We start from the raw sequence: 13,701 nt of genomic DNA on the forward strand, positions 1-13,701 counted from the left end.
GACAAAATACAACAGGGCAGGTTCCCTAAAATGTAATGAGAACATGCCTAAAAATAATATCACATTATAAAATCAGTGTTTGCCATTCTTTCTATTTTCTTACTGGATTTTCAGCCTCCAGACACAGACATTTTCAAAAAGCCACAAGTTCTAATGCAACTACATCACTCTCAGAACTGGGCTTAAAGAAAAATATTCAAAGAACAGTTCACAAAACTCTTCTGCCTACAAAATAAGACAACTTTCAACTCTTACTGCCAACTTTTGGGTTACTTGCTATTACTTTTCAGTTAAGTGCCTGAGCACTAAAGCTTGATAGCAAACAAATAAAACAAAATGAACATTTTTCTGCTTCCACAGTCAGTCTTCCAGCCTTCAACTCATACACACACACACACACAGTGGTGTCTCTAGAGCATCCCCAAAAGAAGGACTGGAAAGGACATGGAAGGTCTGCAGACCTGGACTGGAATTTGGCTTCTTTCATACACCTACACTGTGGGCTGTGGGAATTGCTGCCTCATTGACAACTGCAACCAGAAACTCAAAGTAAAGTTGTTTACTTTACTTTAAAAAGTAGCACCAGGATAAGACTTGAGACACAAAACTGTCCTTCATATTTACTGACTCACTTTACCCTCTCCATCCTAGTAAGTAACATAAACAGATTCTTGAAGAAAACATCTTCCTCACTATTGGTAGCAACAACAACAACAAAAAAAAGGCAAAACAACAACAGTAAGTTCTAAAATTACTTAAGAGTTAAACTCTTAAATCATGGTTGCTCTTTATTTTACAAGCACACCATGACTGGGATTATGGTCACTTTACAGCCTTTATTGCTGTTGGGCAAACCTTTCTGCTTCAGTTACATCCACTGGACTAAACAGCATGATCCAAAATTAGCAGAACTGTGTGGGAAGGAAAATACTGAACAAATACTACACAATTTCAAACCTTGCCAGCTCTGCGGCAACACATATTGAAAAAAATATTGTATCAAAAAGAATGTTTGCAACCAAACTTTCAAACTTTGGAAAACAGATTTACATCAGCCAGAGTAACCCTAAAATGGATAAAAAGAGCATCAATTAAGCACAGACTCTCCAGCTATCACATCACTTGTATGTGAGCATGCTGGCAGAAGCAGCCCTGGAGCTGTACTGGGGATGAGGATGTGCCTTAGGACAAGCCCAGTCCCTCCTGTGACCCATCTGGATGTTGTAGGCACAGGCAGGGCTGCTTTCATGCCAGCTCACTTCAACATCACTCATCTCCAGCTGAGCTTTTCCACACAGGAAGTTTTGGTTTGTTGCACTGGAAAGAGAAACATTCTAGCTATGAATCAATACTGGGGTCCCTGACAAACAGATTTGTCTGATCTGCTTAAGAATTCCACAAATGTATGATGTCAGCACACAAACTGTCGTTGCCTTTGGAGAGTTTTGCAAAAAGCTTAATCTGGATCTTGCTGCAGTTCTAAGGGCAGCACTTCCTGCTCTATCCTGTAAGGGCTTGGAGAACAAATAGCTCCTGAACACCCTGCTTCAGTTTTCACTTGTATTAAATCCATTACCATGTTGTGTGAGAGCTCTGACTCTGAGCAGCAAGTGGGGTTTTTCACTTTCTAGCAACATAGATGAACTCAACAAGTCCCAGTCTGCTCCTTGTACTGGGCATGTGTCAGCAGCACAGACAATTCTTAGTCTCAGGCTAACTTACACACTAAAGACATTTTAGAGAAAAAATAGTTTGTTGCCAAGGATATTAAAATGCAAAGGCTACAACCTAAAGCATTTGCAGAGGTGACAAGAACTGAGCTGCATGCACATGGAATGCACTGGTACTTCCTAACTGGAGGTGGTGGTGGGGAGAAGATTGTATTAATTGCCAAATCATTTTAGTATTTTAGTACAAACTCCCAAGGCTGGTCCTGCTAAAAGCAAACAGTAAACCATTAACAATAACATTTGCTTCCTCCCCTCCTCCAGCAGCAGCCTGTACCATGAACTTTTCACACTGCAGTCAGGAGAGGCAGGCAGTGACCTGCAGTGGATGGACTCAATCTGTCTTCTCAGACCCTCCATGCACAGCAGATGCTATTCCTGCTCCTTTTTCTCCCTAGCTATGATTTTAACATACCCAAAATATCTCCTGAGGAAAACATGCAACAGAAATGACAGTTTTTAACAGCTCGAAGCACAGCTGATCCTAACAGAACCTCATGAAGAAAATGCTGAGGTTTTTAGTTTAAAAGCTTTTCTTACAGAGTTTGAAGGGGCAGTTACAATGAAGAATGTGTTGCTTCACATCATAAAAAGACCATACAGAGAATCTTTTACAGTGAAAGGTACAAGGCATCCAACACATATTTTATATGTAGACACACATATATGTACATATATACACACATATATATTTACATATAAATATATATATGTGTATGTAGCAATCAACAGTTCATACCTTGTGTATACAGCATTTCTATTTAAACCATGAAAGAGAGCACATATACATCTATACACAGCACAGAGAAAATGGGAGAGGGGGAGATGCTAAAGAAACATGAGCACATGAATACTGCTGGGGAGGAATGGAGCAATGAGGTTGTTCTAATACAAGCTCCAAGAGGAAGACTTAGGCAGTGCATCTGTCCCATCATTACGGCCAAGGGACAGATGGGAGAAAAATATTGAGCATGCAGAGAAAGAGGAGGGGAAACAGCAGGCAGCCAACATGAAGAAACAGTGATGCATTTGTTAAAATTATTAATTGCAGGCATTTGGAAATTTGCTGTATTTTTCACTTTCTGCTTTCTGTCTGCCTCACTCCGTGCTCTTGCCCACTGCTGCCCAAGCACTGCTGTAATAAACACCAGGGATTCACAAGTTAACAGGCTTGAGCAGGGCAGATCTAAACAGTGCCTCAATATTCAACATTCTAGAGATCATCCTGGCAGTGGGACAGACACACCAATTTGCTTTTGCCCAGGGCAGCTTATAGCAGAGTTTAGAACAGAGCAGTGTCTTGACTCCAGCCTGCTAAGGAGATTTTCTTGCTCCCATAACCCTCACTAGCAGTCATCCCTTATGGAACATGAAGGAAGCAGAGAGCAGTTTCCCCAAGAACACAAAAATGGAAAACTCATCATGGGATTACAAAAATTATTTGAGCACAAAAAAAATTCTTAACTCAATTTGCAAGATATTGCTGCATTTATACACCTGGAAGAAGCAAAGAACACTATGATAAGAACTGCTCTAAAATTCAACTTTGCTCATATGCCTGAGGACTAGGATTTCATTTTTTGACAAGAGAGCTCCCAGACCTCACTCCCTCTAGTAGCACAGGTCTGTGTGCTGGTGCCAGTGCACTGCTGCTCATTTGCCAAGATGCATCATGGACAGCAAACTTAAAAGCACTTCAAAGTCTCATGTACTGGAGCATAAATAATTTCACCATCCAGATGCAGGTGAATTCTCACCCTGGCCACCAGGTCTGTTTTTATAGCCAGAAAGGTGTCACCAGGAGAGAGCCACAGCTGACCACAACACAGTCCTGTTTCCCTGAACAGCATCAGCTGCCAGCTGTTGGAGTAATTCATCACAAGCAAATACTGAGGTGAGGACTGCAGCTCACTACAGCAGTCTGAGCCCTTCAGAGAACTCTTTTCACTCACTCCACATGCAGAATCACCATTGATACAGATTAAAAGATGCTGCTTTCAAAACCCAGCCTCACATGCCACAACACACAGGAAAAAAAAAATCCATGCCCTTTTATTTCTTTTTAATATTGTAACCTATATGACATTAAATACAGCATTATAATAGAATACTCCATGTAGTCAGTCTTTTTAAGGTAGGCCTAGATGAAAATGTCCCATCTCTGAATGCTGCTGTAATTAGAAGCATCAGCATTTAGCTGCAGTTCTCCACAGCCAGATAGAACACCGGTGTGTTCTTTATTTATTACACCACAGTGACCTCAAAAGAAGCACAGTGTTAGGAAATCCACCATGATTGACATGTTTCCTATTCTATCCTTGCAAATTACTGAAAGCAACACGTAAAGTTTCTTCTTTTTTTGGTTTTTCAGAAAGATACATCTGATATATTTCCTAAGGGGGAAAAAAAATAGCCTGACCACTCACTTGTAACACTAGGAACATGTCTTACGTGAAGCTCTTTTGAGCTATAAAACTTATTAAAAGAACAACTGGATGAATTTTACTTTTTTTCTGCTTTATTTTGTAGTAGTTTAAGACCTGATTCACTACTGCTGCAGGGCTGTAGGCACTGCATTGACAATTGATAAAGCATTTCCAGATACAAAAATGTAGCATAAATAAAATAAACAGATAAATGCATAAAAGATAAAAAGAGCCAGCCTCATTACACAGTTAGAAAAACAAGGCACAGAGGCTAAAAGGCTTTCCTTAAAGTAGCACAGGAACCCACAACCAGGTGGGAATTCCCTCCACGACCCCAGACCTCCAGTTCAGTGTCACAGCCAGACTCTACTCTTCCCCAAGAAGGTTCCATGTCTGCCCGTGGCATGGGGCACGTGCAGAAGCTGCAGGAACAGCTTCACCCATCACCTCCACAGCCTTGGGTCCCACTCTCCTTCCTCACTTTATCACCTCCACCAACTGCACTACTTTAATCACTGCTGAAGCAATGCTGCAGACCAGACAAGTGCAATGATCCATTCTTCTGGTCAGTAGGAAAAACCTTTTAAACCTGTTTTACCACCACAGCCCCATTTTTAAGCACCAAAGATAAAATTTAGAAGTTGGAATCCCATGAAACAGCTCTGTAAAAATGATGGGGTGCATTAGGAAACGAAACTCTGCAGGATATCATTCAGCCAAAACAAGAGAAGCTGAGAATTAACATCAACATTTTCCTATTTTCCAAGATACTTATTATAATTAGTAACAATAGGAAAGGCATGATTGCAAGTTAAGCACTGTGCAGGCTGAATGAAGAAAGTGTTGTGAGGCTGAATCAAGGCAAGACAAAACAGTGGCTGGAAATTAAGTGCCTTCCACTGTTTAAACTAATCAGTTCATTGTGTTAAGGGCTTCATGATAACACCATCCACTTAGTGCCTTGGGAAGTGAGCTCCTCTAATCCTCCTCCTTTTTCACTAGCTAGCACTTTCTCCAGTCCTATGGCATCAGCCTGGGATGTCACAAATAAACCACTGAGATCTAATTACGGAGGCAGAGCGTGCCAGGAAAGAAGATGAGCAACATGGGAAAAGACTCCCAGCAGTGTCCCAAAGAGCCACTGGAGGGGAAGCAGGGCTGGCAGGGAATGGGGTGAATGGGTACCACAAAGCTGCAGGAAAAGCACAGTGAATGCACTTTCACTGGTTCCTCAGCCTGGAGAAGGTTTAAAAAAAAAATGTTTGAAACTCTCTACAGCATCACATAGCCTGATGCCTTGCCCTTAGAGTTCAGAGTGATGAGGAGTGCTGCAGTACAGGACATTTTGTGGGTAAATAGAATAGACTGAGGTCAAGACAGCCCAGTTAGCTCTGCCCACTTATCTCTTCAAAGATGGATTCTTATAATTGCTCAACAACCACAAAATAAACAGGATTTTCAAAGATTCCTCTTGGTGACCACAGCAAAGAGGCTGGGTTTGCCAAAGGCAGGAGGAAGAGCTGCTGGGTGCTTCCCTCCTTTCAAAATTATATACTCTGGATAGAAGAGCCAGACGAAAACTGAATATTGACTTTTTTTAAACCACAATGTTTGGGTGGCAGGTGATCCTGCAAAGATCTGACATCTACAATGTCAGAGGCACTTCTGGCTTCACAGAAACAAGAGCATTTTGCTTTCTCTTAACATTCACTACACATACATGCATATATCTAACAGATATACATGCATTCATACATTTTCACAACTATTACTGCTGGCTGAACTAAAATCAGGCTTGTGGCACAGGCTGTCCTTTATCTGATCAGGTGTCACTGATACTTTGCATTTCAGAAGTGAGAACATTGTGGATAATTGTCACAGCTGCAGAATTCTTTCAGTGCCAGCTTCCCCATCTGTACAGCTCAGGGAGAGGACAAAGATATGAGTCTCCCTCTGTGAGAATACTGCTTGAGAAAGCATAAAGGCCATCTCAGGCTATGGTAAAAGTAACTTCATTTTGCAGACAAGGGGAATACAAGCTATGGAGGATGAAAAAGCCACTAATGGAGGGGAGGCACCAACTGGAAGCTAAGAGACCCCTGAAATAGTTTTCATTTACTCACTTCACACAAATATAAGTGATGAAATAACATGAAAGGCATAAAAGGATGAAATCCAAAGTAAAAATCAGCCTTTAAACCTTCCTTGGGATTTTGGGTTTATCCTGAGAGGACTCTTTTGGGGCCTCAGACATTGTCCCTTCTGCCATGAGGAAGCAGATACTGTCACTATATATTTATACACTATTTCCCTGCTTTTAAAACACCAGAGTGTAGCCTTGGCAGTGCTTTCTGAATTCCCAGGGCTTGTCCAAACCAGAAGCCTGAATAAAGGAACTTAACCCACAGAAAATTCACAACCTTCCCACAGTTTCCACCTGGGCCAAACCCACTGCTGCTCCCACTTCAAGCAGGGAACTCACAAGCTGTGAGCTCCTGTGAAGGGTTTTGGGGTGAAATCCTCCCATCTCTCAATCAGGAGAGATGGTAATAAGGTACCTCACACTGGCACCTGTACAGCTGGTGACCATCACTAGACAACATAGAAATTAATTCCAATTAATAGTTACACTAAGAAATTAATTCCAGTTAATAGTTACACTACTCCCCCTTTATAGCTGTGCATGACCATGTAAGCTGAAGGACCAATAGGTTTAGGTTAGCATTCTATTTACAGTTAAAATTAGTTTTATGGTGGAAGAAACTCTTGTTGGCCAAGGAGCAGTGGAACAGCTGCCTGCAGCTCTCTGAAGGGCAGGTCCAAAGACAGAAGAACACAATTTTTCTCAGTCTTGCCAGGAGATCCAAGGAGGGACAAAAGCCACATACTGCAGCTTGTGGGGTCCAAACTGGGTGCTAAAACCCCTTTTTTACTAAGATGGTGATGCAGCACATGAACAGCTGCCCAGGAAGACATCTCTGTCCTTGGAGAGCTTTAAAATTGACTCAATAAAGCCACTGCTGACCCAGTGTAGCAATAACCCTGCTTCACCTGGAAGGTCAGGCTAGATGATCTCCAACCAACACTCCCACTTAAAGATTCCATGACTGAAATGCTGCAGGTATCCTACACTGAGAAAGGCCAGAACTGCAGGAAGGAATCCTCCCCAAAGGCCAAGGACCCACATGCTTTTTCCCTCCTTGTCTTTGTGACTTGTGTCAAATCCTTGTGTGCATCATGAGAGGGAGCCCATGGTGTCTGACAGGCTGACAGCAGGACCAGACTCATTGCTGCAGTTATTCAGGTCCTCACAGGTTTCTGTATGGATTGTAATTAGAACTTTTGTTCAAGTGTCTTGGAATCAAAAGGAAACATTTGTCACAGCATGTATTTTTTTTATTTTTAAAGCTAAAAATATATAGAGCACAACAGCCTCAAGCAGTGCTGTAATCCTAAACATCAGCCATGAGCCACATGAAAAAGTAATGCTACATTTGCAATTGGTTCAATGCATCAGGGGTGCACAAGTTGAGTTTACAACACTAACACAATCTGCACTCAAAAAAAAAAACTATCTAAAAAACTATCTGCCTTAGTCCAGTGTCCTGTCAGAGAAGGAAATTCAGTTCCTAATTCATTAATTCATTCGTTGTAGAGGCAAAAATGGTCTTTATGCTTAAAAACGTGATGATACAAATAGCAGACATGGACTTGAAACCCAGCTTTTGCATTCAGCTCTGCCACAAGCTTCCTATATAACATTTTGTAAATCACTAAGAACAAATTTTGTGAAACAACCCACTAATGAAAAAGCATTTACTTCTGAGTACCCAAATCAATACTAAGTTTTTCAGTGGAGCTGCTGCTGAAGTTTGCTGGAATGAGGTGTGCTCAGGCTCTGAACAATCACCCTGGCTGTCTGTGCATGCACATACCTGATCAAATCACTTTGGGCCAAAGCAGAATCCATTTGGTATTTCACTTCTGTCTGCTAACCTGTCAGTAAAGCTATTCCTGTGGTAAGAAACAACATGGAACATTTCTTCCTCTTAATGTCTGCCTAGAAACTATGGCATTATCTCATTGTGAGAAGCAAGAAAACAAATGGGGCACCTGGAACCATAATGAAGTGTGACTTTTATTTTCAGGACACTTAAAATAATGAATGTGTGGAGCTGCACTGGCTGTAGCCAGAACTGCTGCATTTGTGTGGCCACTGATCAGATGAACCAGTTTGTTACAGACAGCCAGGCTGGCTGATTGAGATAAATGCCTTTGCTAAGCACAGCCAGACTGCCTCAATTCATTTCTCTAGTGTTGCTATTACCCAGCTAAGAGTACAAACTGCTTTACCTGAGCATTTCTATACTTCCTATTCTATACATTACTTTTATTATCTATTCTTTTATTTTCAACCTGAGCTTGGAATTCTTTGGAACTGTAGAGACTGTTTGACTTTATTAATAAAATTTATACTTATTATATTATGTCTTTTGAATTTTGTACTACAATTTCCCCTTTTTAACTTATAAAACCATTTTTTTTCCTTTTAGGAAGAAAGATGGAACATAAGGCAGGAAATACCTGAATTATGACCATTGGCTACCAATCATGAAGCAGCACTTTTGTTTACAATTCATGGAGAAGGTTCTGGAGTTTACCTGTGCCTATTTGACAAAAATCTTTTATTAACTGCTCATAAGAAAGATAATTTCTTGCTACACACAGGCCAGGCAGAAGATTTCTGCCTCATGAGAGAGAAAAGGATTTCTTATATTCGTGAGACATGAAAGAATACCAGTAATTGCAGCAAACCTTACTTAGGACATTAGATCCAGTGTATCACACTTTGGTCTCAGAAGTAATCCCAGACACCATTTTCCAAGGAGAGGAATCTTGGATAATTTTTTAGGTAAGGAATAAGCACAAGAGACTGAAATCACCAACATTTTTCTTTGCACAAATTGCATGTTTTGTTGAGACCACAAATCCAGATTAGCATTACTAAAGCTGAGTTACATATTGCTGAATGACACCAAATAGAAGTTGTGTTTTTTGACAAGCTGAATGGGACCACAGTGGCATTTGGTCCCTATTTCTCCAGGGTGATGCTGCTGCAGCTCCTTCCCAAGGGACTCTTGTCACAGATCACATTTGGGCAGTAACTGAAAGCTTAGCTCCAAGTGGCATTACCAAGAATTTTTTGTTGCATTACATTATATCCCCCAAGGTGCAGGAGAGCATTACTTGCAAGTTTGATGAGTAGTGTGCATTAGAAAAATGAAGCCATTAAATTCTCATAAGCTTTTCAATTTTTAATGTTATAAAACTCTAGAAATGCTTTTTGTACCCGGGGCATGCACCAGTTACCACAACAGCAAAGTCTGGCTCTTCCTAATGTCTCAGGCTCTCTCCTTCCCTTTATTTAGAACCATCCTCATTGAGGGTCCTCATGGCTCAGGCTGATTTTACTAAAAAGACACAAGTGGCCCTCACTGAGAAGGACCTGCACTGAGAAAAATGCCTGCTTGCTATTTTCTGTGAGATGCATCTTGTTCTGTACCTTGGGCTTTCTCATTGTGCCTTAATACTTTTCCCTACAGTTCCAATTTCAGCTCGTATGTCTTTTCTTTGTAACTGAATATTGGCATCTAAGATGTCTTTTAGACCAATCTATTGACCTTTTCTATGAATTTATTATAATCCAACCCATTAGTTTCAGACCCTGCCCATGCTGAGTTACATTTGTGGGTTTCTATCACTCCCTAATGATTGTAGTTTAGAGCCTTTCAGACCATCATTTTCTTTTTGGGGCTGGTAAATGCCACCTAGCACAGCCTCTTCACCAGGCAGAATGAAGATTCTATTTTTTGGCTATTTCTGTTGCTTTCAGTCAACTTCTAAGAGCCTGAGAAATGTATTTAACAACTTTGTAAGAGACAGGCACAGACTGACTCTTACAGAGAGTGCTATGAAAAGCTCTTGTTTTACTTGTTTAGCAAAAGAAAAAACTCCAAATGCTCCAACTTGTGCTACAAAAGTGGACAAACTTTTGAGAAATAAACAGAACTGGACTAGCAGATGTCTCTGCCTTCATGGGAACCTGGCTGAGGAACTCAAATGTGTGAGCAGAGACCAGTTATACACATTTTTTCACTCTGTAATCTACATCCCTCAGTGAGTTATCATTTCCTAATTAAGCATAGCTATAAGATGCAGAATTCTCCCCAACATCACTCAATAAACAATTTAATCCTCATGATTAAAAAGATCTTAATATCACAAAAGTGAAATCAGAGACTCAACAGACCCCCACAAGCTACAAATAGTCAGGATGGTTGGTATTAACACACTTCTGCCTCACCTGCCTCACTAACAAATACTATTTCATAAAAATACCCAGCTTCCCAGGGCTGCTCACACCTTCTTAGGCAGTTTACAGCAGAAGCCTGACACACTGTCCCTACACAAATAAATTTCAGTTGCATGTACTTTATGTACAGAACAGACATATGAGGGAGTAAGAGTAGCTTCACAAATTTCAATCTGGTTAAGCCTCCCAAGCCACCTTTTAAAAATCAAATATACTTCATGTCATGTTTTTATCAGCAAGGAATTTCTTGTGCTGTCACATTTTTCTCTTGCCAAGTTTGTTTATTTTTCTCTGAAGGTTTCTCCAGAGTAAAGCAGTATTGATCAATGTCATGTCATAGACCCCAGAACACAATGTGTTAAATAATTCTCATTGTGCACATTCCATGACAAAACTGATGTGAAAACAATCATAAATGTTCAGCATAGGAGCTGGTTAAATGAAGCCTCTGGAATTTTAGGCTCACATGCTTTAATCCTCTAACCAAGAGTGCCTCTCTTTTTGTTTATATGAGCTTACCATGCAAATGATTTTATTTGCTATTTGTAACTGAAAAATAAATCTACTTCAGAGCTCTAGAACTCTATTTCAAAACTCAAGAGTTCGTATTAAAAAGAAAAGAACCCTCAATATCTCAGACTTGAGCAACTGACTGATGTTTGAAAGTCCAGAGAGTATTCTGGGCAAGCTTAAGAAAATGTACCAGCTTTCTCTTTCTTCTGCCCTGCCCCCTAAGTGCATTTGCTATGCCATGTTTTACTTTCTTATCTCACAGCTTCTGCATTCACATATTCCTGCCACACTCCAAACTCTTCCTTAAGACTTCATTCCTGTTAGCACGTTCAAGGAATTCCAGCCTGCAGATTCTGCTCTGCACTTCCTGTGGCCAAAGAACGTGAAGCACAACAACTGGGACACAGAAACAAGAGAAGTTGATGCTATTTATGATGTCTTACATTTTACTGGTGGGGAGAATGGCAAATATGACTATAAACCCTGAAAGTCATTACTAAAGATGTAGTGAATTAGTGTGCAATGCACATTAATCCCAGCAGACATGGTTTGGGAAAGGAAACTTAAAGTTAAATGAGTCCCACAGAGTTGACACTCTGCTCTTGCCACAGAGCTCTCTCCAGTTCTGATCAAACCTCAAGAAGTGTCCCAGAGCCTCAGAGCCATCTCTGGACACACAGGAATGAAACATGAGGCACAGCAAAAAGCATCTGTGAACTGTCATTCAGGAATAAAGTAATTTTGATTCAGCAAAATAATTTATAAAGACATGCAACTCTCTACAACCTGCCAGACTGAGTCCCTCAGAAGGCCTCAGAGAGAACAAATACCTGCTTCAAAGAGGTAGTAACTCAGCTATAAAAATTGTTAAGGATACAAAAAGCACAAAAGATGGATACAGATAGGGCAGGCAGAGTAACAGCAAGAAGCCATGAAGTGTAGTTTTCTCATGTAAGTGGGTTAGTCACAGTCAAGTTTTTGTAGGCATGAAAACATCCAGCATTTTAAAGAGAGTTTCAGAAGAGGAAAATAAGTAAGCAATACAGATGTTCATGCAGCTTATGTCTGAGATGACACAGATGGAGTCAAATGTCAAATGCAAGGCTACAAAACTCTTTTGGGGCAGTATTCTGAAGAGATACAAACCAGGCCAGACTACAGCTGCTGAAGCCAAGGAAATGATGTTGCAATAACCAAGATGCAAAATCACTGACAGCCTCATGAAAGCTCAGCAGTGTGCAAAGACAGGAAAAGCTGTCATGCAGACAGAGTTAGCAGGATTTTGATAGGCTGGATGGCAAGAGAGAGGAAGAGCTGTGAGCTGAAGGGAACAAGCAGATTACTCATTCAGTGAGGAAGCAGCACAGCAGCTGGAAGGGGACAATGCAGGAGCCCTTGGGCAGATGAGGAGTTCCAGGGTAGCAATGTTTTGTTTAAGGCAAAGCAGAGATGAGGGGACATCAGAGGGGCACTGAGATCATGGGTTGGTCACAAGCTGATGGCCGTTGAACACAGAAGCAGATTTCCAACACTTCACTTTATTAATTCTATTAGCTTTGCCTAGACAACTATTTAACCATTCCAGAAACACTATGAGGCAGTGACTGAAGCTGTTTTAGTACTTCACTTCTCTTGGAGCTACCTCATTTGACATGGATTGCTCAGCAGATTTCCACAGCTCATTAATATTTTCTGCAAGTTAACTCTCAGCTTAGACTGGTGGTTGTAATTCTGTGAGTCTCCTCCTGCAAGGTTTCTACCACTGCCTTTTCACACTCTTTTCTACATGATGCCCCTCATTTTCAAGATGCTTCCATCTTCCAATAGCTAACAAGAGCTTCAACTTCTGATCCATCCATGAGGAACATCTGGATGCAGCAACAGGAATCTGGAAGACTGAATGGCAATTCAGGATTCTGTTTTCTGCATCTGTTTCTTCATCCCCACTGCTTTGAAAAGATTCAGCCATGTGTCAAGCTAACATGAATTATTTCCCTAAACTCCAGTTTCCTGCAGTGGATCACACACCCCAAGTTAAAAGCCTTGTCAGCCCTTGCTGTTTGTCAAGCTTGCCCATAGAAGTACACAACCACAGACACAACCACAGACACAGACACTAATTAACAACATTCCATTGTGCCACAAATGAGAAATGCCAAGAGATCTACCTGCACCCTGCCCTGCTCCTTACACAGCTCCCACTTCACGAGCACACATGCACACAGACAGCAGGCAGACAACAATATACAGAGATATGAATGGGTCTCTAGTGTTTCAGATTTACCTACAACCGTGTTCTTCCATCAGAACTTTAAGAGTGTTTTGCTTCTGGCACTAGCATTAGCAATCCCACAATACAGACTGTTAAGAAAAACGTTGCTCAACATTAGAGATTGTTAGAAACAGAGTCAGAAAAATCTGGGTGCTTCCCAGAAGCACTCTGCAAATTACTCATGAACTAGAAGGTATTTTAGAAACTGTGCATTGCATAGCTGCTGCCAATGGGTTACACAAGTCTCTGACCAAAAATCAAAAAGGAAAAAAAACCCAACTAAAAATGAATATCCTGATGAAAAGAAGAATGTGTACATCTCATGTATAGAGACACAAACTGAATTTGAAATAAAGGACATGCATACGGAAAGTGCAAATATCTGAGGGG

General features: G+C 40.9%; 1 protein-coding gene across 1 annotated transcript in view; it reads right to left on the reverse strand.

Moving 5' to 3' along the window:
* HSPA12A (heat shock protein family A (Hsp70) member 12A) overlaps positions 1 to 13,701 on the reverse strand; it is a 53,090-nt gene that overhangs the window by 13,777 nt on the left and 25,612 nt on the right. The window lies entirely within an intron of this gene.

The sequence above is a fragment of the Haemorhous mexicanus genome, chromosome 7 (assembly GCF_027477595.1).
Source record: "Haemorhous mexicanus isolate bHaeMex1 chromosome 7, bHaeMex1.pri, whole genome shotgun sequence".
Lineage (NCBI taxonomy): Eukaryota > Metazoa > Chordata > Aves > Passeriformes > Fringillidae > Haemorhous > Haemorhous mexicanus.